The following is a 22276-nucleotide window of genomic DNA, read 5'->3' on the forward strand; positions in this document are numbered from 1 at the left end:
ATCTTTTGAGGGGCGAATGGCCTCCAAATCCCCCCAAATCTATGCTGGACAACACAGAGCCTCTGTTTGGAGATGTACATATATATTGATATGAGATGTGAAAATCTGAATAAAAAATGCAGGTTAGAAAACAGAAAGTACAGTATGAGTCATTTTTCTTAAAATACATATTTATATGTATTCACTGAAAACTTTGAAAGAGTACAGTCAAATAATGTTATCTCTGAGTGTTGGAATTACAAGTGATTTTTTTTCTTTAGCCATCCTTTCACTTTTCCACAATGAACATGAATTGCTTGTAAAATAAAATATTATGAAAATCTTACAACTCTCATGTCTACATGTTAAAAATCGATAAAACTCTAAAACTTAATTATAACCATTCAAGTTACTTTCCTTGACAATAGATCTCTGGGAGAAGATGCACCTCATTTGATATTAGGGCCTTGAAATAAAATCCAGTTAAAAGGCAAAGCTGTTACTCCATTGCTTCCAGACGGGTTTGATTTGTTGATATGATCTAATTACTTATTTTATGGTCCTGATTACAGTGGTTAGTGGCTATTGCTGCATTTGTTTATCCATCCTCTGAGCAAGCTATCAGGAACCTGGTGTTAGACATTGCTGTGATTTATTATTTCCATAAGTGCACATTTGCACACTGGGAGTTTTTTTCATGTGGCATTAACCATATAAAATTGTAATTAGAACAAACATTTGTTTCAGGAAGTCTTTAAAAATGTCTAGCTCCAGGTATACGCAAACTTTTCCTGTGAAACGGTTATTGGGGAAAGCAAGAAATATGAATATTCCTGGTTGTGATAAAGGGTCACATTCCTTCTTGTAAAACAATTCCCTGGAGCTGGTCCCTGCCCCACAAAGCCAAAAGCATTAACGTTGAGAAAGCATTAAATAACTGGAAGAATAAAAGAGTATATGTACGTTTTCACACTCAAGCCTCTAGCTGAGAATCGAGTACTTGGACTTCTGATGGAAGCACTGTGGAGGTCAAAAGAATCCAATGCATCAACCATGCCCCAATTCATGGAATTGCCATTCATTCCTCATCTCTGTTAGTCTGCTTTAGATATTCATCCATTTTGCCCATTAGAACCCAAAGCATTTAAACTTTAGGAGAGTAAAATAATCATTAAAGTACAGAGACAGCCACGATATGGACACAGGCTTTTTTAATCATATTAGATAACTATGTCTTAAGAACTCAAATGCTTCCATAAACTACTCCAGTATAATTAACACAAGCTGTAGACCATGCTTTTAGTTTTAGTTTTAATATCTTCAAAATGTAGTGTCAGGACCAAAAACACTTTGTACTGAAGTGGAGAAACCTCATCTGTAGTGAATTATATCTCATGAATGATTTCAGAGATCTGATTTTTATAAAATAAGAGAGAGAACATTAGCCATTAATGGCCTCTGGGATATTTAATTCACAATGCTTAGGTTACTGCTTTATAGCAGCCATTATTAGAAGCTGGGGTAAGTATAACTAGGATCCAAGAGATGTGAATTCAGAAGGTTAGCAGATAATCTGTCAATTTTTTAAAAACATTGTCCGATTACATGGGCCTCTCCTCTTCAAGTGGTGTGAATTAACATTATGGTATAAATATTCATGCATGTGTCTCTCTTACAAGATTGAAACTCACTAAAGCCAAAATGTCACTAATTTATCTTTATAACCCCACCCCACCATCCCAGTAGCAAGCACCTCATTTTGTTTAATGTCCCTGCTGTGGGCCGAGGACATAGGCTTTATGTGACTGAGGGAGGCAGCCGTTTTAGGGGCATTTTGCAGAAGTCACTGCCTATGCATTTTCTGATTCAAGTCAGACCCTCTCAAATTTCCTGACTTTGAACAGATCTGAGCAGTAGCAAACAGGAATAGAAATAGCTGAAGCAATGAAAATACTACTACACACATTCTTGAGGTTGTGTAACTGCAGTGGGAAGTTTCTGCATATTAAAAGTTTGATGGGGGCACTCAGGGATGGAGAAGATAAGTTGCCTTTATAGCAAAAATAGGGATCAGCATTCAAATCAGAAAGCATGGCAAGTGTGGGTGCAGAGGGGCAGCTCACTGGAATCAGGAGACAAGGCAGAACCAGAATCATGAAAGAAAAAAGGCCTAAGTCAGAATCCAAAGAAATCATAGGGGAGGATCCATAGCTAAACCTAGATCTACATAGTAAGTTATTATAAACCTATATATCATTTGCAAGGAATATTTACAAAAGTGAGTTTAAGCCATAGAGTGATTTTTTAAGTAAAAGAATACTGAGAATTCAAGGACCTAAATATCAAATAGCAATATTTTAGAAACAAACACTGTGCAAACTTCCTAACTCTGTGAGGAAGACATACTCAGCAGGTTCAAAGCCCAGCTCAGCCAAGAGGAAGGTTCTGCTCAGCACCTGGACAGGTCCCTGGGGAAGCCATGGGAAGGATGGGGTCACGTAAGAGTCCCCAAAGAGTAAGTACTCTCCTGTGATTACGAGGTTGGCATGAGGTGATCCCCAGCCATCTGAGCTTAGAGTTGTGTGACCTATTCAACAGAAGCCATGTAAGAACATGTTTCTGTGAAACCAGCAATAGTGACTGAAACAAACAAAAAATCCTATACATTTCTGCTCTTCTTTGGCTGATAACAATGAAGGATGAAGGAATGAACTTTAGACAAGTTAGTTATTTGACCCAAATGGTGGCTAATAAGAATAATTAGGCTCTGGCTGCCGTAGCTCAGTGGGTTGAGCACGGGCTGGGAACCAAAGTGTCCCAGGTTCGATTCCCAGCCAGGATACATTCCTGGGTTGCAGGCCATAACCCCCAGCAACTGCACACTGATGTTTCTCTCTCTCGCTCTCTCTCTCCCCTGCTCCCTCCCTTCCCTCTCTAAAAATAAATAAATAAAATCTTTTTTAAAAAAAGAATAATTAGGATCTGTCCCTATGTTTCTTTCTACCTCATAGGTTAGTGGCCCCATGATTACTTGAACTATGAAGAATTTCATTATTGGCATGAACTCTTGAGTTTTATCAGCTGTGGTTACTTCCACATAAACTGTCTCATATGAAACAAGCACTGGTTAATATATTTCGAACACACCAAAAATGAGCCAGCGGCAGTGGGTGGATGTTTACTTTACGGCCCTATTCCCTGTCCTATTCAGAAGCTAGTCCCTTAGGCTGGAAAGGGGAATACATTTCCCCACAAGTCCTTTCCTTGTCTCTTATCAGACGTTCCAAAGACCCTTTCTATACGGCATCATCGTCAGAGTGAATGAACAATGGTGAAGGAAATCCAGAGTTCCATATAGACCTTAGTTTTGGATAATGAAAAAGACAGAAAAATCAACCAATGCAGAACATTGCTTCCATTTGCCCTGCAAACTCCTTAGAAGCAGGATTCAGGTTAAGTCATCACTGTAAACCTCACATCGTTGTGGCTCAAGGGCCAGAAAAGAGTAGCTCTGAAGACAGACAAAACAGAATTCAAATTCTGGCTCTGCATCTCATCTTGCTAGCTGAATCTTATTTGCCTCATGAAGTTACTGTGGAATGTTTTACTAGACTACATATATAAAAATATAATGCAATGCCTATTGGTAAATGTTTAATAAATAGCATTTATTTTTATTACAATTATTACTACATGTTTGCTGAGTGATTTGATTATAACTCAGTATATAATCAAATATGAGTTAACTTATTGCATCTTTAACAGATTTTAAAATATTTTTATTTTGTCTGATAATATAATGTTGCATTATACATGCAAAAAGTTTAGAAAATACAGAATAAAAAAGTTACTCCAATTCTGGAAACCCAAGATAATACTGTGGATTTTTTATGTTTATTCTTTTAGGTTTGTTTGTAAGCATATATACATATGTGTTCATATATGCATACATATAAATGCTTTTTTGTTACAAAAGTAACAAAATATATAGTTTGGAAATGTTCCCAGGTCAATATCATATATATAGGTTTTCATTGACATTGACATTTGCTGCATTATATTCCACTGAATGAATATATCATAATCTGGTTCTGTATTGTAAGTAGTATGATAACTATCTTCATATGTACATCTTTGTGTCCTTATGGACAAATTTGTAGAAGTTAAATTCCTGAGCCAAAAACCAAAGCCATTTAAGAAGTTTGTATGGTTTTCAAAATTGGTCAGCAAGGAGTATAAGCTAAAAGTTATACATGGGATTTGCTCAGATCTCAAGACCATGCTTCCCTGCCTACTACCCCTGACTGGCCCTGTCTACTCTGTCTGCAGTACAAGAGCTCACCAGCACAGGCTGTCGTCATCCTTCTCATTCTTATCAGTAAGATTGGGAAAAAATCACATCTCATTTTAATTTGCATCTGTCCAATAATGAGCAATTTTCATTTTTTGATGGATGTTCTCTTCCTCCAAATTTATATGTAAAGAGAACAAGAAAGAAGGAGATGTAGGAAGAAGGGGAAGTGTGTAAATTTTAATTAGGGGTTTCAGATTAGCTAGAAAAGTCAAAATTCTGCACTGTGTTCTGTCCAGCACCTGCTAGTCGACTGATCTGGAAAGCACATTGATGAGGAAAGCAGTTGAAAAGCACTGATAGTAGGAGGTGGGCTTATGAACAAGGAGAAATCTGATTTTTCTAGTAAGCTGAAGAATTTATATGTCAGGCAGAAGCTACCTTGACATTAATGATGACAAATTTTGGAGGTTGTGGCAAAAGTCGTCATTGGTATGCTCAGTTAATAATAAACAGAGAGAAAGCCACTAGGAAAATTGGGCTAGGAGAATGAAGATTACTCTGAGATAGAGAGTATAAAATATCCCGTCCTGAGTCATCACGGAGCTCCGCTTCTCAGAGGCAGGTGGCTTGCACTAAGGCAGGCTGTTTGTAGGCTAGCAGCAGGGCAGGGTTGTCTTGGGGATGACTGCCTTCCTGCCTGGATGTAAAGGTGGGCGGGAAAGCAGCGCTTCTCCCAGAGAGCTTGGGAATGCTGGCAGGAAGGGCTCCTGTGCACCAGGGCAGCCTGAGGAGGAAATGGGTGCCTGCCTGAGGCATCTTGCATTTTATTTTGGTGAGCCTTTGTTCAGGGGAAAAGGGGAAAGGTTTACAGAACAGGTATAAAGGATACATGGAAAAAATATAAGGGGCAGGGTGGAAACAGGAGAGAGATGGGAGGGCTTGGGGGGTAGGCTGGGATGGAAGTAAAAGGCAGAGAGCTGTACTTGAACAACAATTAAAAAAAAAAAGAAGTGCTCGATGGTATTCAAGGACTGAGAATAAAAGCCCCAAGACGGATCTGATTTTTCAGTCCCCAGCTGCAGCAAGGAATGACATAGAAGGACAAATCTCAACATCTCTACTCCCAAGCCTCGGGGGATAAAGCTAAGACAAACTGGTCTCTCTGAACTCTCTTTAGCCCACAGATTTGTAAGCAAGTAAGATAAATGAGAAGTTTTCCCAAAGGCTAGTTTCTAAGTTCATTTAATAACTTACCTCCTCTCCCATAAAAAACAAGTAATCAAACAAACTCCTTTTCAGTAATAATGAAAAATTTCAACTCAATTGATCTTGTCCATTTTTAAGATTTTAGGATGTTCATTAACAATCTTATGTTTGTGTATTTTTAGTACACTGTTTACAGATGTTGAAATGATAAATTCAGCAAATGGAAAACAGAAGGTTTTGTTGACATGTCAAGCATTTGAAAGAAAAAATGGAGAGTTCAAAATAAAAACAACTTGGGAAGTACCTGAAAGAAGTATTAAGGTATTAAAATGGAATGTCTATGTCAAACTTCCACAGAGAGATGCAGAGAATCCCACCAGGCAGGCATCCTGGAGAACGGGTGGAAAAGAGAACAAGAGCTTGCAGTCTACAGCTTCATGATGGATATAAACATCTGTAAGCCTCTTGTGAAGTCATGTAGGGGATAAAGGCTTCGTCAATGTCATTCAAGCAAAATGTGTCTTTTACTTCTGGTATATATCTCATGCACTCAGATATGGACATGCACATATACATATTGTTTTCTCCTTTATGTTTGTGTATTTTAGAATTTTCACATCGAGTATGTATTACTTATAACTTGGGTCTATTATGGGATGTAAACATACATACATATATTAACAAAAATTTTGTTTAAATTTATAAGTTTATTTTGAATAAAATATAAACTTTATGTATCAGTTCTCTTTAATGATTGAGGCTGCTACTTTATCTTTGAATTTCCAAATATCTTGGAGGTGTCAGCAAATTTTTCTTACTTAGGGAGTATGTGGAGGTCTGTTATGGTTAAGGAAGTAGACAGTAAGATGCAAAGCAAACAACTCCAATTTGGAAGCATTTCATGGACATTCTATTCTGGAAATTTATAGTTTTGGTTTTATTTATCCATTTAGGTATACAGTCTTATGTCAACTGTATAAGAAAAACACCACTCTGAAGCAGCTGATTAATAGTACACAATCTTAGAGCCCATATATATAAAATAATACAACTATTAACTATAAAAATAAAGTTAAAAGTCCAGTGGCAGATCAGTTAAATCTTAGAACCAACTATGTGTGTTGTAAAATAATTTGCTATATGCCAGGAGAGAACGTTTGTTTTTAATTCAGCTATGAAATTTATTATAAAAATAGAGTTAAAATAGAAGGGCATTTTTTCTGTTGTTCATTAATTAAGTGAAACAATTTTATTTTGCCACTTTGAGGTGTAAAATCAGCAAGTGACTTTAATTTGTTTAGATATAACTTTGAAAAAGTTTTTATTGAATTTATTGGAGTCACATTGGTTAATTAAATTATGTAGGATTTAGGTGTACAATTCTATAATACATTATCTGTATATCGTATTGTGTTCACCACCCCAAGTCAAGTCTCCCTCCATCACCATTTATCTCCCTATTACCCTCTCCTATCTCTCTCCATTCCTCTTTCCCTCTGGTAATCATCATACTGTTGTCTGTGTCTATGAGTTTTTCTTTTCTTTGCTTACTGCCTTCACCTTTTCCACTCGGCCCCATGACCCTCCTCCCCTCTGAAAGCTGTCAATCTCTCCTCTGTATCTATGAACCAGTTTCTATTTTGTTTGTTAATTTATTTTGTTCATTATACTCTACATATAAGTGAAATCATATGGTACCTGTCTTTCTCTGACTTATTTTAGTTAGCATAATACTCTCCAGGTCCATCAATGCTGTCTCAAAAGGTAAGATCTTCTTCTTTTTTATGGCTAAGTAGTATTCCATACTACTGTGGTATGTAAACATACAACAGCTTTTTTATTCATTCATCTACTAATGGGCACTTGGGCTATTTCCATACCTTGGTGATTATAAATAATGCTACAATAAACATAGGGGTGCACATATTCTCTTGAATAAGTGTTTTGAGTTTCTTTGGATATATTCCCAGAAGTAGAATTACTGGTTCACAAGACATTTCATCTTCAGTTTTTCTGAGGAAACTCCATATTGCTTCCCATAGTGGCTGCATCGGTCTGCATTCCCACCAACAGTTCAAAAAGGTTCCCCTTTCTCCACATCCTCACCAGTACTTGTTTGTTGATTTATTGATGGTAGCCATTCTGACAGGTGTGATGTGATATCCAATTGTGGTTTTAATATGCATTACTCTGATGATTAGTGACATTGAGCATTTTTTCATATGTCTATTGACCATTGGTATGTCATCTTTAGAGAAGTGTCTATTCAGGTCCTTTGCCCATTTTTTAATTGTTTTTTTAATGTTGAGTTTTATAAGTTCTTTATAAATTTTGGATATTAACCCCTTATCAGCTATGCCTTTGGCAAATATGTTCTCCTATTCAATGGGTTGTCTTTCATTTACACATAACCTTTCATTTTCTGTAGAAATATTAGAAAATACAACTAGATCAAAAAAACTAAAAGAACAAAATAAACAAAACAAAACAAAACCCACCAAAACAAAAAAAACCTACTTCTGATTCCAATAACATTTTCATGGCTTTGCCTTTCAGTACTCTTAGTGCATGAGTGTGTTACTGTGAGTATATTCTAAAACAAGACATTAAAACACGATTCACTCCCTTACCAGCCAAGATAGAGGCATAGGTAGATACACTGTGCCTTCTCGCACAGCCAATAAGAAGGACAACAACAAATTTAAAAGCCAAAAAACAACCAGAACTGCCAGAAAATCCAACTGTATAGAAATCTGACAACCAAGGAGTTAAAGAAGAAACATTCATCCAGACCAGTAGGAGGGGTGGAGACGGGCAGCTGGGGTGGAGAGAAATCAGGGCAAGGAGGTGGCTGGCAGAATGGGGTGTACTTCAGCTGGTGGATCATGAGGCAGTGCCTGGCAGACAAGGCAAAGCAGCGACTGGTGGAGCCAGCAGTCCTATATTTGGGTGCGGATAAAGAGGGAGGAACAACTAGGGGGCCAGACAGACCATGCAACCCAGGGTTCCAGTGCAGGGAAATAAAGCCTCAAAACCCCTGACTGAATCAAAGGCATTTTTTTTACACCAACAATGAAATATCAGAAACAGAAATGAGAAAAACAAATCCCATTTTATATAGAAACAAGAAAAGTAAAGTACCTAGAAATAAACTTAACTAAGGAGGTAAAAGATCTATACTCAGAAAACTACTCAATACTGAAGAAAGAAATTAAGGAAGACACAAACAAATGGAAGCATGTACCATGTTCATGGATTAGAAGAATTAACATTATCAAAATGTCCATACTACCCACAGCAATTTATAGATTCAATGCAATCCCTATTAAAGTACCAATGACATATTTTACAGATATACAGCAGACATTTCAGAAATTTATATGAAACCATAAATGGCTCTGAATAGCTGCAGCAATTTTGAGAAAGAAGAGCAAAGCAGGAAGGATCACAATACCTGATATCAAACTGTACTATAAGGCCACTATAATGAAAACAGCCTGGTATTGGCATAAGAGCAGGCACATGGACCAATGGAACAGAACAGAGAGCCCAGAAATCAACCCAAGTTTCTATGGTCAATTAATATTTGACAAAGAGGGCAGAAGCATAAAATAGAGTAAAAATAGCCTCTTCAACAAATGGTGTTGGGAGATCTGGAGAGCTACATGCAAAACAATGAAACTCAATCACCAACTTGTAGCATACACAAAAATAAATTCAAGGTGGGTAAAAGACTTAAATATAAGTTGCGACACCTTAAAAGTCCTAGAGGAAAACATCAGCAGGAACATCTCAGACATTCCACACAGCAATATCTTCACCGATATATCCCCTAGAGCAAGGGACATTAAGGAAAGAATAAACAAATGGAACCTCATCAAATTAGAAAGCACCTGTATGGCTAAAGAAAACAGCATTAAAATGAAAAGAGAACCACCTATCTGGGAAAACATATTTGCCAATGACACCTCAGACAAGGATTTGATCTTCAAAATATATAAAGAACTCACATGACTCCACTTGAGGAAGACAAACAATCCAACTAAAAAATGGGCAAAGGATTTGAACAGACACTTCTCCAAGAAGGACATACAGAGGGCCAATAGACATATGAAAAGATGCTCAATTTCAATAATCATCAGAGAAATACAAATTAAAGCCACAATGAGATATCATCTCACACCTGTCAGAATGACCATCATCAATAAATCAACAAACAACAAGTGCTGGTGAGGACATGGAGAAAAGGAAGCCTTTTGCACTGTTGGTGGGAGTGCAGATTGGTGCAGTCACTGTGGAAAGCAGTGTGGAGATATCTCATAAAATTAAAAGTGGATGTGCCTTTTGACCCAGCAGTCCCACTTCTGGGAATATATCTGAAGGAACCCAAAACACTAATTTGAAAGAATGTATAAGCATCCCTATATTCATTACAGCATTATTTACAATTGCCAAGATGTGGAAATAGCTCAAGTGTCCATCAGTAGATGAGTGGATAAAACAACAGTGGGACATTTACATGATGGAATACTATCCAGCTGTAAAAAAGAAGAACATTTTGCCCTTTGGGACAGTGTGGCTGGACCTGGGAACATTATGCTAAGTGAAATAAACCAGTCAGAGAGAGACAAATATATGATTTCACTCATATGTGGAATCTAAACAACAAACTGAACAAGGAAAATGGGGACAGACTCATAGATAAAAAGCAGGATAACCACTGTTAGGGGGTGTTTACTGGGTAAAGTGATTGAGCAAAAAGGAAAAAGGACTCGGACATGGACAATGGTGTAGTGATTACTGGGGGGAGGCAAGTATAATGGGACTAAATGGTAATGGAAAAAGAATACAATAAGGACTAAAAAAAAAAAAGATAATGCATCTCCACCCTGACTGGTATGTCTCAGTTGGTTGGGTATTGTCCTGTGAAGTGAAAGGTTGCTGGTTCAATTCCCCATCATGGCACATACCTGGGTTGCAGATTCAGTCCCCCATTGGACTGTGTGAAAGAGGCAACTGATTAATGTTTCTCTCACATGTCAATGTTTCTCTCTTTCTCTTTCTCCCTGCTTCCCCTCTAAGAATAAATAAATAAAATTTTTAAAAAAGATAATTCATCTTCTTAAAGTAGGAGAGTCAAGATTAGAGTTTCTTGACTCTCAGTCCATTCAAATTTTCTTTGATTGATCTCAGTGACTCTGGACGTAGTTCAGAAAGGACTTGTGGGCAAAATTCTTAATATTTCAGGTAATTCCTCAGTCATTCTCATTCATAGATGAAATCCGTAAGGCATAGCACACAGTGGATAGCAGACTAGTGTGCACTGAATCTAAATGTCTGGAAGTGCTTTCTATCAACAGACTGGTTTTGAGGAATCTTGTTGATACTGAAAACCCTGGGGCAGATCTGAGTTAAGGTCCTAGAGATGAAAAATAAATGGCTCATGAAAGAAGCCAGAGAGGAAAATGAGGCCCTGGCAGGGGGTTCACTGATTCATTCAATGAGGATCTACCATGAGCCAGGCACTTTTCTAGGTGACAGAGACATAATGAAAAATATCACAGATAAATTCCCAGTCCTTAACTCTTTTGTGAAGTAGAGAGAGAAAGTAGGATATATAAGGAATTAAATACAATGTTGCTGCTATGAAAAAATTAACTCAACATAAAGGACATAAGGGTGATGTGGGAAGGTGTATTTTAGAGAAGGTGGCCTGCGGAGGTCTTCCTGATAATGCAACATTTGAGTAATAAAGACTTTTCGGGGGAGGGATGGAAGAAATCAGGGAAGTGAAGGCTAAGTGTGGGATGGAATGAGCCCCCAGAGGTTGCCAGGGGCCACCTGGGGCCTTTGCAGGTCATGGAAGAGGTTCTGGACAGTGAGGAGATAGTCAATATCATAGTCTCTGGGACAGTTTCATCCATAATGACAAGAAATTAGGCCTAATGTTCTTTGTTTGTTTTTAAAGATTATACTTATTTATTTTTAGAGAAAAAGGAAGGGGAGAAGAAAAAGAAGGAGAGAAACATCAACATAAGAGAAACATTGATCAGTTGTCTCTCCTATGTGCCCCAGTGAGGGACCAAGCCTGCAACTCAGGCTTGCGCCCTGACCAGGAACTGAACCAGCAGTTCCACTTTGAAGTTCCACTGAACCAAACTTTTCACTTTGCAGGATGACACCCAACCAACTGAGCAATGCTGGTCAGGGTGAGGCCCAACGTTCTTGAAATTTTTCATTTTATAATAAGAAATCTGTGTAGGACAGAGTTCACTCATACTTCAGTTGAGTGAACAAGAAGTTGTTCAGACTCCTGCATGTGTGTCTCTCTTCCATTCATTCTCTCCCCCCCCCCCATATTCCTCTCTCTCTGTCTCTCGCTCTACACTCCTACATCTCTCTACCTATATCTCTTATCTCTGTCTCTATCTCTATCTTTATATCTGCTCCTATCTTTCATCCTTGTGGAGGCTGGTTTCCTAAAATTTATTCTTCTTTGAGTCCACCGTGCAAGATGCTCCCAGGTAACAATCAGCAGAATTCATCATGTCACAGAACTTATACATCGTAAGGCATAATTTTGAAACATGTTTTTAATAATAGTTTGACAAATAAAACCACTTTGGACGCCAGTGGCGATAAACTGAATATGAAAAGGATAAAGCATTATTGATCCAAAATTAAGTACTAACAAGAAACTCTCCCTAAAACACTGTTTTGCCATCTAATTCTCACTAAGACAATATTCACTCAAATATTGTAGGGTACTTATTTATTTGTTTTTTGGCTTAATTTCATTTCTAAAATAGACTGAGGGTGATGGTCTATCTCAAATTATATGTGACAATCTTGATTTTAATTATTCTGTCCCATACTTTTGGGAAGAAGCTATCAAATTTTAGGTCCAAGAGAGCCACTATACCGGTAGTTGAAATTTATTTCATGGTTCTAATCCAGTTCAAACATATTGAGAAACTGAACTCAATTAAACTTTTATTAGAGTACTCTAATAAAAAAATTTGAACTGAAAGTTAAATGTGACGAAAATGCTTACTTTAAAAGGATGAAAACCCTGATGATTTTCTTTAAGTCACTTCCTCTATACAGTCTTCCCTCCCTGTGCCCCTGCCCTTTGCAAAATACTCCCTTCCCCATCTTGAGCCATGCATATCATGGCAGCTGAGCACAAACAGCATCATATCTGGCTGTCTGCTATGCCATCTCCACTGCTAGGCTGTTGTGGGCCCTCTGGTGTGTCTCTGGGCTCCCTGGCTCCCTGGCTCCCAACTCAGTACCTGACATAGTATTATTAGTATTCAATCAGAGCTTTTCAGTAGCAAAAATTAATAAACCTATAATAAATTAGTTTTATCCCAAACTGAGACTTATTTGTTAGAAAAATGACTCTTCCTTTAGTGTATTTATTTGCATTTAAATAAAAGTTTGAAAGTCAATGAAACTTTTATTAGTAGAGATATATGGCCTTTCGAAATAAATTCTGTATTTGTTAGTTTGAAAACACAATGTGGACTATCAGTCAAGATGGCAGCATAGGTAAACATGGCTCACCTCCTCAGACAAACACATCAAAATTACAACTGAACAACCATCACTCAGAACTGTCAAAAATCAAGTTGATGGACGTCCATGAACTATGGAATTAAAGAAACCACATCCATCTGGATTGGGAGAAGGGGCAGAGACATGGAACAAGCTGGTCCCACACCCACATGTGGTGGATGAAAATTCAGGAGGGTTACCTTGAGAGCAAGAAGTCCCAGCCCTATTCCAGGTGCCCTCAGCCCAGGGTTCCAGTGCCAGGAAGATAAGTCCCCACAATTTCTGGCTGCACAAACCACTGGGGATTGAGTTGGTGAAAAAAACCTTCTGGAGTCTCAAGCATTTCCACTTAAAGAACCCACACTCACTCCATCTTAGCTCCAGCACTGAGGTGGTAGTTTGAAAGGCAACAGTGGCATATAGGAAGGACTGGAAGTATCTGGCATCAAGGTGAGAGTTGGGGGACAGCTTTCTCCCAGACAGAAAGGTGGACAGAGGCCATTGTTCTTTTTCTGAACCCTCTCCCCACAGAGCCGGCAAGTAGGTGCCATATCTGACACTACATCAACCTGGCTAACAGCATTGGCCTCACCCTGGGGATGCCCTGAGTCTTCATCCCACCCAAGCTGTCAACAGTGGCTTTTCCAAATGAATGGTTTGTTTTGGCTCATGCTTCACAACTTAGTAAATTGTCTCAAACAAACAACAGCCAGCTTTAGTGAGCCCCTAGCCCTTGTACCTCTTGCTAAGTGGCCCCAGGCTCAGCACTAGCAGCAGCTGGCCTAGATTCACAGCTTGGCTTTGCCTGGAAATCTCCATGCCCAGATAAGTAGTAGCCATCTGCAGATTGCTTTGTAGCTTATGCAAGGTGACCCCAGGTAGAACAGAGGTGGGGGCTGACCTTGGTCAACATCACCTGGGAAACCTCAAAGTCTGTGAACCCAGTGGACAGCTACAGACCACACTGGAGCACCACTGTCCTGCTCCTGCACAGCTGATCCTCCACAGAGGGCAGAGGTTGGTGATCAGTGGTCACAGCCAGTTCTTGCAGCTGACCGGCCTGGGTAAATCCCTCCCATTGACCTGCCAACAGCAATAAAAGCTCAAATAAGAGGAGGGTGTACTCAACTTACATGAGGATACACCTCAAGTAAGCAGCTTGGGTGATAGGGGAGGCTGTGCCACTGAACTCTACAGGACACCTATTACATTAGGCCATGCTACCAAGACAGGGAGTCATAGAAGCTCTACTTAGTACATGGAAACAAACACAGGGAGGCTGCCAAAATAAGTAGGCAAAGGAACATGGCCCAAATGAAAGAACAGATCAAAACTCCAGAAAAAGAAATAAACAAAATGGAGATAAGCAATTAAACAGATGCAGAGTTCAAAACACTGGTTGTAAGGATGCTCAAGGAACTTAATAAGGACCTCAATGGCATAAAAAAAGATCTACTCAGAAATGGAGGATACACTAATTGAAATAAGGAACAATATACAGGATAACAACAGTAGAGTCGATGAAGTGGAGAGTCAAATCAGATTTGGAACACAAGGAAGCATAAAACAACTCTGCAGAACAAAAGGAAGAAAAAAGAGTCCCCCCAAAAAGAGAAGATAGTATAAGCGGCCTCCAGAAGAACTTCAAGAGGTCTAGCATTTGCATAATAGGGATGACAGAAGAAGAGAAAGAGCAAGAAACTGGAAATCGATCTGAAAAATAGGAAAAGGAAACTTCCCTAATTTGGTGAAGGACATGCAAGTCCAGGAAGCACAGAGTCCCAAACAAGATGGATACAAAGAGGCCTACTCCTAGACACATCATAATTAAATGCTAAAGTTTAAAGATAAAGAGAGAATCTTAAAAGCTTCAAGAGAAAAGCAGTTAGTTACCTACAGGGGAGTTCCCATAATACTCTGCTGATTTCTCAGAAGAAAGTTTGCAGGCTGGAAGGGCTTGGCAAAAATGCTCAAGGACATAAAAGTCAGTGACCTATAGCCAAGACTGCTCTACCCAGCAAAAGCATCATTTAGAATCCAAGAGCAGATAAAGAGCTTCTCAGACAAGGAAAAACTAAAGGAGTTCATCATCATCAAACCATTATTATATGAAATATTAAAGGGACTTATTTAAGAAAAAAAGAGATCAATACTATGAACAATAAAATGGCAATAAATACATATCTATTAACAATTGAATAAAAAAAACAAACTAAGGTAACAAGAAGAACAGAGGCAGAATCATAGACATGGAGAGAGATTTCATAGTTGCCAGATGGGAGGGGGATTGGGGAAATGGGTGAAGAGGTGAGGGGATTAAGAAGCACAAATAGGTAGTTACAGAACAGGCATGGGGGTGTAGAGTACAATGTAGGAAATGGAGTAGCCAAAGAACTAATATGTATGACCCATGGACATGAACAAAGGTGAGGGAATTGTCTAAAGGAGTAGGGGAGTGCTGGGTGGAGGGGGACAAAGGAGGAAAATTGGGACAACTGTAATATAATAATAAATAAAATATAATAAAAAATAATGTTTGGTTTTATATTACAACTATATTTTGTCTTGAATATTTAACTTTATAAATAAAAAAAAGAAATCTCATTAGGTAATAATATCCAAAGAAGTCCCAATATAAAGCAAAGCCCCAAGGATGGAAAGTGAAGTCCTACCTTCTGTTTTGAAAATGGATTAAGGGCCTGAGGGTCAAATCTAGCACAGCCCCCACCTTTCCCAGCTGTTTCAACCTGGAAGGAGGGTGTTATTCCCCAACAGGAGCCTTGAGTGGAAAAAACGGTGACTTGAGGACCCTAAAGAGCATGAGTGAAGGCTGCCTTGGCTGGTGCCCCCAGTGGCTACAGGAACCTTTTCCCATTCAGTAAAATGGGCAACACACTAGGGCATCATTTGCTTAAGGTACCACCTGCCTGCTTAGATGGATTTCTATAGCTTAGTATCTTAAATTGTGTGATTACACACTCATGAGCCAGTCGAATAGCTCTCAAGTCTTTCACTGTGGGGTTCTCATGTAACACGTATAATCTTTTTCTGTGTTAATATTCGCTGCTCTTCTTTGATTATGTGCCAGAAAATGATGCAAATAAAGGTGCTGTGACATTCACTTAAGTAGACACAGGCCTTTTAGCATAGTGGGGGACACAGATAACAAACAATACCACAGGGACATGATTATAAACAGAGCTAAGTGCTTTGAAGAAAAAGTACAGAAAACATAATAATGTGTAGTGTAGTCATGATATAGTTAAGGCTGCAGATTGGAGAAGATGTCTTTGAGGAAAAACAATTTAAACTGAGGTTTGAAGGATGTGTAGAACAAAACAAGGTGTGTGTGTGTGCCCCTGTGCACACACAAGTTATCCTACTCAGAAACTAGAAGCAATTGCATGTGCAAAGGCCCCACGATGAGACAGCATAAATCATTTAAGGCACTGAAAGGCCAGTCTTGTTGAAGGGGCAAAGGGGAAAAGAATGCAAAATATGGCTGAAAACACAGAAAAGGACCCAATCAGGCAGACACTTATAGGCCATATAAAGGATTCTGGTTTTTTCACTAAAATAATGGGAAGTTAGAAGTTTCTGAAGAGTTTCAAGGAAACAGTGAAATGATAAAATTTACACTTAAAAAAAGAAATACTCTGGCTGCACAGAAAATGGCTCAGAGGGGAGCAAAGTGGGTTCCGGGAAACCTATTATTCCACCATTTTAGTGGTGGGAAGAAAATGACTGAAGTTTGGATGAGGGTAACAACAGCAGAGGCATGGTGAAGTAGCTCGGTTCAGGACATGTTTTGAAAACAGAGTAAACAGAACTTCTAAGTGGATTGGATCTAGGGCATAAGAAAAAAGATAGAAACAGAGGTAACTTCAAAGTTTCTAGCCCAGGCAACTATAGGACTTGTAGAAACATTGACTGATGGGCATTCAGAGGCAGAGACCAAGTCTGGAGAAAGGTAGAGAAGACTCTAATTTGGGGAATTTTGAGTTTGGTGTCAGCTGTGAGGTAGGTGATGTGATCAATGAATATGGCATTCAGAGAAAAAATATGGATTAGAAAGTGGGTATGTGTAATCAGCATTTGGAGGGCAACTGAAATGAAGGGTTGATGAGATCGCAGGGAAAAGTAGAGAGTAAAAGAAGAGGAGGTGCTAGGACAGTGCCTTGAGACATGCCAACACAAAGGAGGGGGATCTGGCCCAGGGGGCCAAGCAGCAGTATGAGATGGGAAGAAAAGAGAGGAGAATATTTCAATGAACAGGGGTGGTTAATAACTCTGAATGCTGCTGAAAAGTCAAGAAAGATGAGGACTGAAATAAGCCCATTACATTTATCAACATGGAGGTCATTGGTAACTGTAACAACACTTCAGTGTGACGCAGCAAAGCCAGACTGGAGTGCGCTGAGGAGTGAGTGAAAGCAGCTTCTTGGAGTAGTTGGGCTTAAAGGAGAGGAAAGTGAGCAGTCGCTAGTAGGGGAGATTGGGTCAAGAGGGAATATTTTGGTTTTAAATATGGGGAAAAATGAGCTCATTCAAATACTATTAAGAGTCCAGTAAAGAGGGAGAAATTGAACAGAAGGATAGCTGAGGTTCCTGAGATGGCAGAAGGGACTGGGATTGAGAGTACAGCTGGTGAGATCAGCTCTAAACAGGAGACAGGACACCCTCTCCACTGTGCAGGGAAGGAAGGAGAGGGTGGGTACAGATGCAGGTTGGTATGTAAGTTTGGTGGCAGAGCAGGAATCAGCAAGTTCTAACTTGTGCATGTAGTAATTCATTATAAAAAGATGTGTTTGTGTGCACTGAAGGGCTTGTAGTCAAAGATAAGTTGCTATTTTAAACTAAATACAGCAAAATGAAAATTCTTCACTGTACAGTTTTGATTTATTTGGCTTTGTTTATTTACTGGTCTTTTAACTTTATATTATCTTTTATAATATAGTTTTTAAAATTTAGGTTAGTTGAGGTTAAATTTACAGAGTAAAATTTTCAATTCACCCTTTCTAGATGTGTATTACTATGAGTCTTGACAAAATGTGTGGTTTTATAACTGCTACTAAAATCAACATACAGAATATTTCAATCACCCTAAACAATTCCCTCTTGCTCCATCGTAATCAATTCCCTCCCCCACCAGCCCCTAGGCAACCACTAATCTGATTTCTAGTCCTATAGTTATGCCTTCTACACAATGCCACACTAGAGGAATCATACTACATAGCCTCCTGTGTCTGCTGGCTTCTGTTACTTATCATAATGCTTCTGAGATTCATTCAAAGTTGTCAAATGTATCAATAGTTCACTCGATTTTTATAGCTAAGTAAGATTACATTGTTTAGCTAAACCAAAATTCACTTAGACACTCACTGGTTTAGGCTGTTCCCAGTTATGGGAGACTATGAGTGAAGCTGTTGTAAATATTTGTGTAGAAGTCTTTGTGTGGGCATGTCTTCATTTCTCATACATAGGTACGCAGTAATGGGATTGCTGGGTTTATGGTGTTACATTTAATGCTATCAGAAACTGCCAAATAGCTTTCCCCAAGGGATATGCCATGTCACATCCCTACCAGCAATGTATCAGAGTTTCAGTTTTTCAACCTCACCAACACTTGCTATTGTTAGTTTTAAAAAGCTACACTAATAATTGTATATATTATCTCATTAAGGTTGTAATTTGATTTCTCTAGTGACTAATGACATTGAGCTTTCATGTCCTCCCTTGCTCTCTGAATATCTTCTGATATAATGTCGAGCATAATATTTGGTCCATAGTACTGTTTGTCTTCTTATTAAATTGTGATCATTTAAACAATATTCTGGATATAAATCTTTGTCAGATATATATTTTGAAAATGGTTTTTAAGTCTGCATTATTTATACATTCTTTCCTTTCCTTTTCTTTTTGCCATGTGTCTAGCTAGGGCATGAATCAGGCATGCGCACAGACCAAAGCTAAGCTGGGATACACAAGGAGTTACCTTGTTCCTGGCTGATATGAGACCAGCATCAGCAAACCAGGTGCAGCCTTACCCAGCTTGGGGACATATATATTCTTAACAGTATTTTTCAGAGTGCAGATACTTTAAATTTTGATGAAGTCCAGTTTAAATTTTTTTCTTTTATGGTTTGTGCTTTTTATGTCCTAGAGAATTTTTGTCTAATTCAAAGTCACAAAGGTTTTCTCCTGTCTTTTCTTTTGAAGTTTTACACTTTAGGTTATACATTTAGGTCTGAGATTCATTTTAAATAAATGTATGCGGTATAAGGTATGGGTTCTTATTCTTGTCCAAGTTGTTTTACCTATTCTAGGTCCTTCCTATTTCTGTGAATTTCAAGAGCTGCTTGTCAATTTCCAAACACACACACACACACACACACGCCTGCTGGAATTTTGATTGGGACTACATTTAATCTATAGATCAATCTTGGGAGAACTTATATTTTAGTTTTGAATAGCCCAATCCATAAACATGCTATATCACTATTTAAGTGTTCTTTGATTTTTCATCAATGTTTTACATTTTTTCAGCATACAAATCTTGCATATATTTTGTTAGAGTTATCTATAAGTGTTTTATGTTTTTTGATGCTATTGTAATGATGCTGGCATTTTATTTCTATTTCTAATTGTTCAGTGTTAGTATATATAGAAGCACAGTTGAGCTTATATATTGACTTTGTATCCTACAACTTTGTTAAGCTCTTTTATTAGTTCCATTAGCCTTTTTAAACTAGATTCTTTGGTGTTTTCTACATAGACAATCATGTTGTCTGTGAATAAAGATAGTTTTATTAGTTCCTTTCTGATTCTTCATATCTTTTATTTATTTTAATTCATTAGTTAATTAATTATATTCATTATTGCATTGACTGGATCCCTTAGTGTGGTAATGAATAGAAGTGATAAAAAAGAACACACTTGTTTCCAATTTTAGGGAAAAAGAATTCTTTCTTTCACTGTTTATTTTATATATATAATGAGGACATACGGTACTTCATTAGGTTGTATAAGTTCCCTTCCATTCCTGTTTCACTGAGACTTTTGACCACGAGTATAAGTTGAATTTTGCTACATATTTTGTCTAAATCTACAGAGATAATCAAATGGATTTTTATTGTTGTTGCTGTTTAGCTTATTGATATGGTGAATTACCCTGATTTATTTTTGAATGGTAAACTTGTCTTGCATTCCTGGGATAATTCCCATTATTTATTATCTTTTTTATATTTGTTGGACTTTATTTGCAAGTATTTTGTTAAATATTTTTATTTATAGGTGATGTTAGTCTGTAGTTTTCTTTTCTTGTATGTGTTTGCTTTTGATACCAGGACAATACTGGCCTTGTAAAATGAGCTGGGAATTGTTCCCTCCTTCTCTGTTTTCTGAAAAAGTTTGTATTGAATTGGTGTTGTTTATGCCTTAAATGTTTGGCAGGGTTTCTGTGATGTTATGGCCTGAGTTTTCTTTGTTGGAGGACTTTTACTACAAATTCATTTACATATGTAGATATAGGACTATTCAGATTCTTTATTTCCCTTGAGAATTTTAGTAGTTTGTGTCTTCTAAAAATCTGTCAAATTTATCTAAGTTACCACATATATTGTCATAAGTCATTCATAATATTCCCTTGTTATCCTTTTAAAAGATTTTTTGCCCTGTTGGAAAATATTCAATAAATTGAATATTTGATTATGCATATATAAGTAGACACAAAGGGAGGGAATTGGGATGATGTGGCTAAGTATAAATTCAGTCAGCAGGCTTCTGCAGCAAGTATGAATAAGGGAGATGTGTTTCTGTGGATCCGGATTACTACCTACTTCAAATCAGATCACAGAATTTCTGAGCTGACTTTTGGTTTTCACCTCAGTATTATATCAACTCAATATATTGCTTCAAAATTTAAATCTTCAGTCTCAACCTTCCATTAAAAGTTTGAGAATTCAACCTGTACATCATATACTCCTTTATTACATTAAGAATTGAACATTTCTTATTTTCAATCAACTTCTTTTCCCAAGTTTTTCATTCCCTGATAACATGTTTTAAGTCTTGAGCTTTTACTATTCTCCTTCCTATATATCTTTTATATTTGTGGCCATCACTTCTATTGATTCTTCCTCAACAAATTCTCTGACATTTGCCTCTTCCACTCATTGTTTACTGTCTTTTCCTTCATCATCACTCTGAACCCCATTGTAATTCATTTCTGACTTCTCAGTCCTGTTGATTCTATTCATTGTAACAGCCATATAAATCTTTATCATGTAAAGTCTTTCACAGTCACCCCATTAAAATTGAAACTCCTAGTTTAAGTTTCTCTTTGTACTTCCTGCTCTCTGAAATGCTCTGTATTTTAGTTATTGATCTTGTGTATTATCTCCTCCCCACTAGAATACAGTTCCATGAGGGCAAGGACTTTGTTGTGTTCATTCCTATATTCTAGCACTGAGAATAGTGCCTAGCATAAAGAGCACAGTAAACATTACTGAATGAATGAATGAATTGCAATGCTCTTAAATGACAGTGCTTCCCAGTTACAGTAAATAAAGTAGTAGCTCCTCTATCTGTGAAGTCCAGAATCCATCATAAAGTCACCATTTATCTATCTAATCCTATTCTTCAATACTCCCAAAAGAACCCCAGACTCCTGCCAGAGGCTAATTTCAGTCCAGATCCTTGATAGTTAGTGCCTCTTCTGTGCAAGCCCCACACTGGTTTCTTGCTATTGGCCCCCCACCCCTCACTTCCTCACACTGTGCTCATTCCCTCTCAGCACCACTGTTTCCGTGGTCCCCTTCATCTTATAATGCTACCTTCTCCTTTTTGATATCCTTTAAGGCTTTTAGCTTGCTCAGTGGGTGGTATCTGCCATGACTTCCCCCATCTGAGTTTCTACATCATGATTTAGTTTTTCAGTATTATATATAGATAATGAGTAAACAATGTATTGAACTGTGTATAACAAACTGATATTAGACTTTATTTTTTAAATTATTTATTAATTTGAGAGAGAAAGAGAGACAGCAATCTGCTGTTCCACTTATTTATGCATTCATTGGTTGATTCTTGTGTGCGTCCTGACTGGGGATCAGACCTGCAACCCTGGTGTATTGAGATGATGCTCCAACCAACTGAGCAACCTAGTCAGGGCCTTGATATTCCATTTAAAAACACAGAGTGCAAAGAGTGTACAGATAGTATTTAGTATAATTCTCT

At 37.9% G+C, this 22276-nt stretch overlaps 1 protein-coding gene and 1 non-coding gene across 4 annotated transcripts in view; both read right to left on the minus strand.

Moving 5' to 3' along the window:
• The window catches only part of KIF6 (kinesin family member 6), a 413362-nt gene that overhangs the window by 212073 nt on the left and 179013 nt on the right, over nucleotides 1-22276 (minus strand). The window lies entirely within an intron of this gene.
• On the minus strand, nucleotides 18962-19100 carry LOC114495883. Its single transcript, XR_003684545.1, has one exon. It is a non-coding gene; the product is annotated as a small nucleolar RNA SNORA48 (small nucleolar RNA).

This window comes from Phyllostomus discolor, chromosome 4 (genome assembly GCF_004126475.2).
Source record: "Phyllostomus discolor isolate MPI-MPIP mPhyDis1 chromosome 4, mPhyDis1.pri.v3, whole genome shotgun sequence".
Taxonomy (NCBI): domain Eukaryota; kingdom Metazoa; phylum Chordata; class Mammalia; order Chiroptera; family Phyllostomidae; genus Phyllostomus; species Phyllostomus discolor.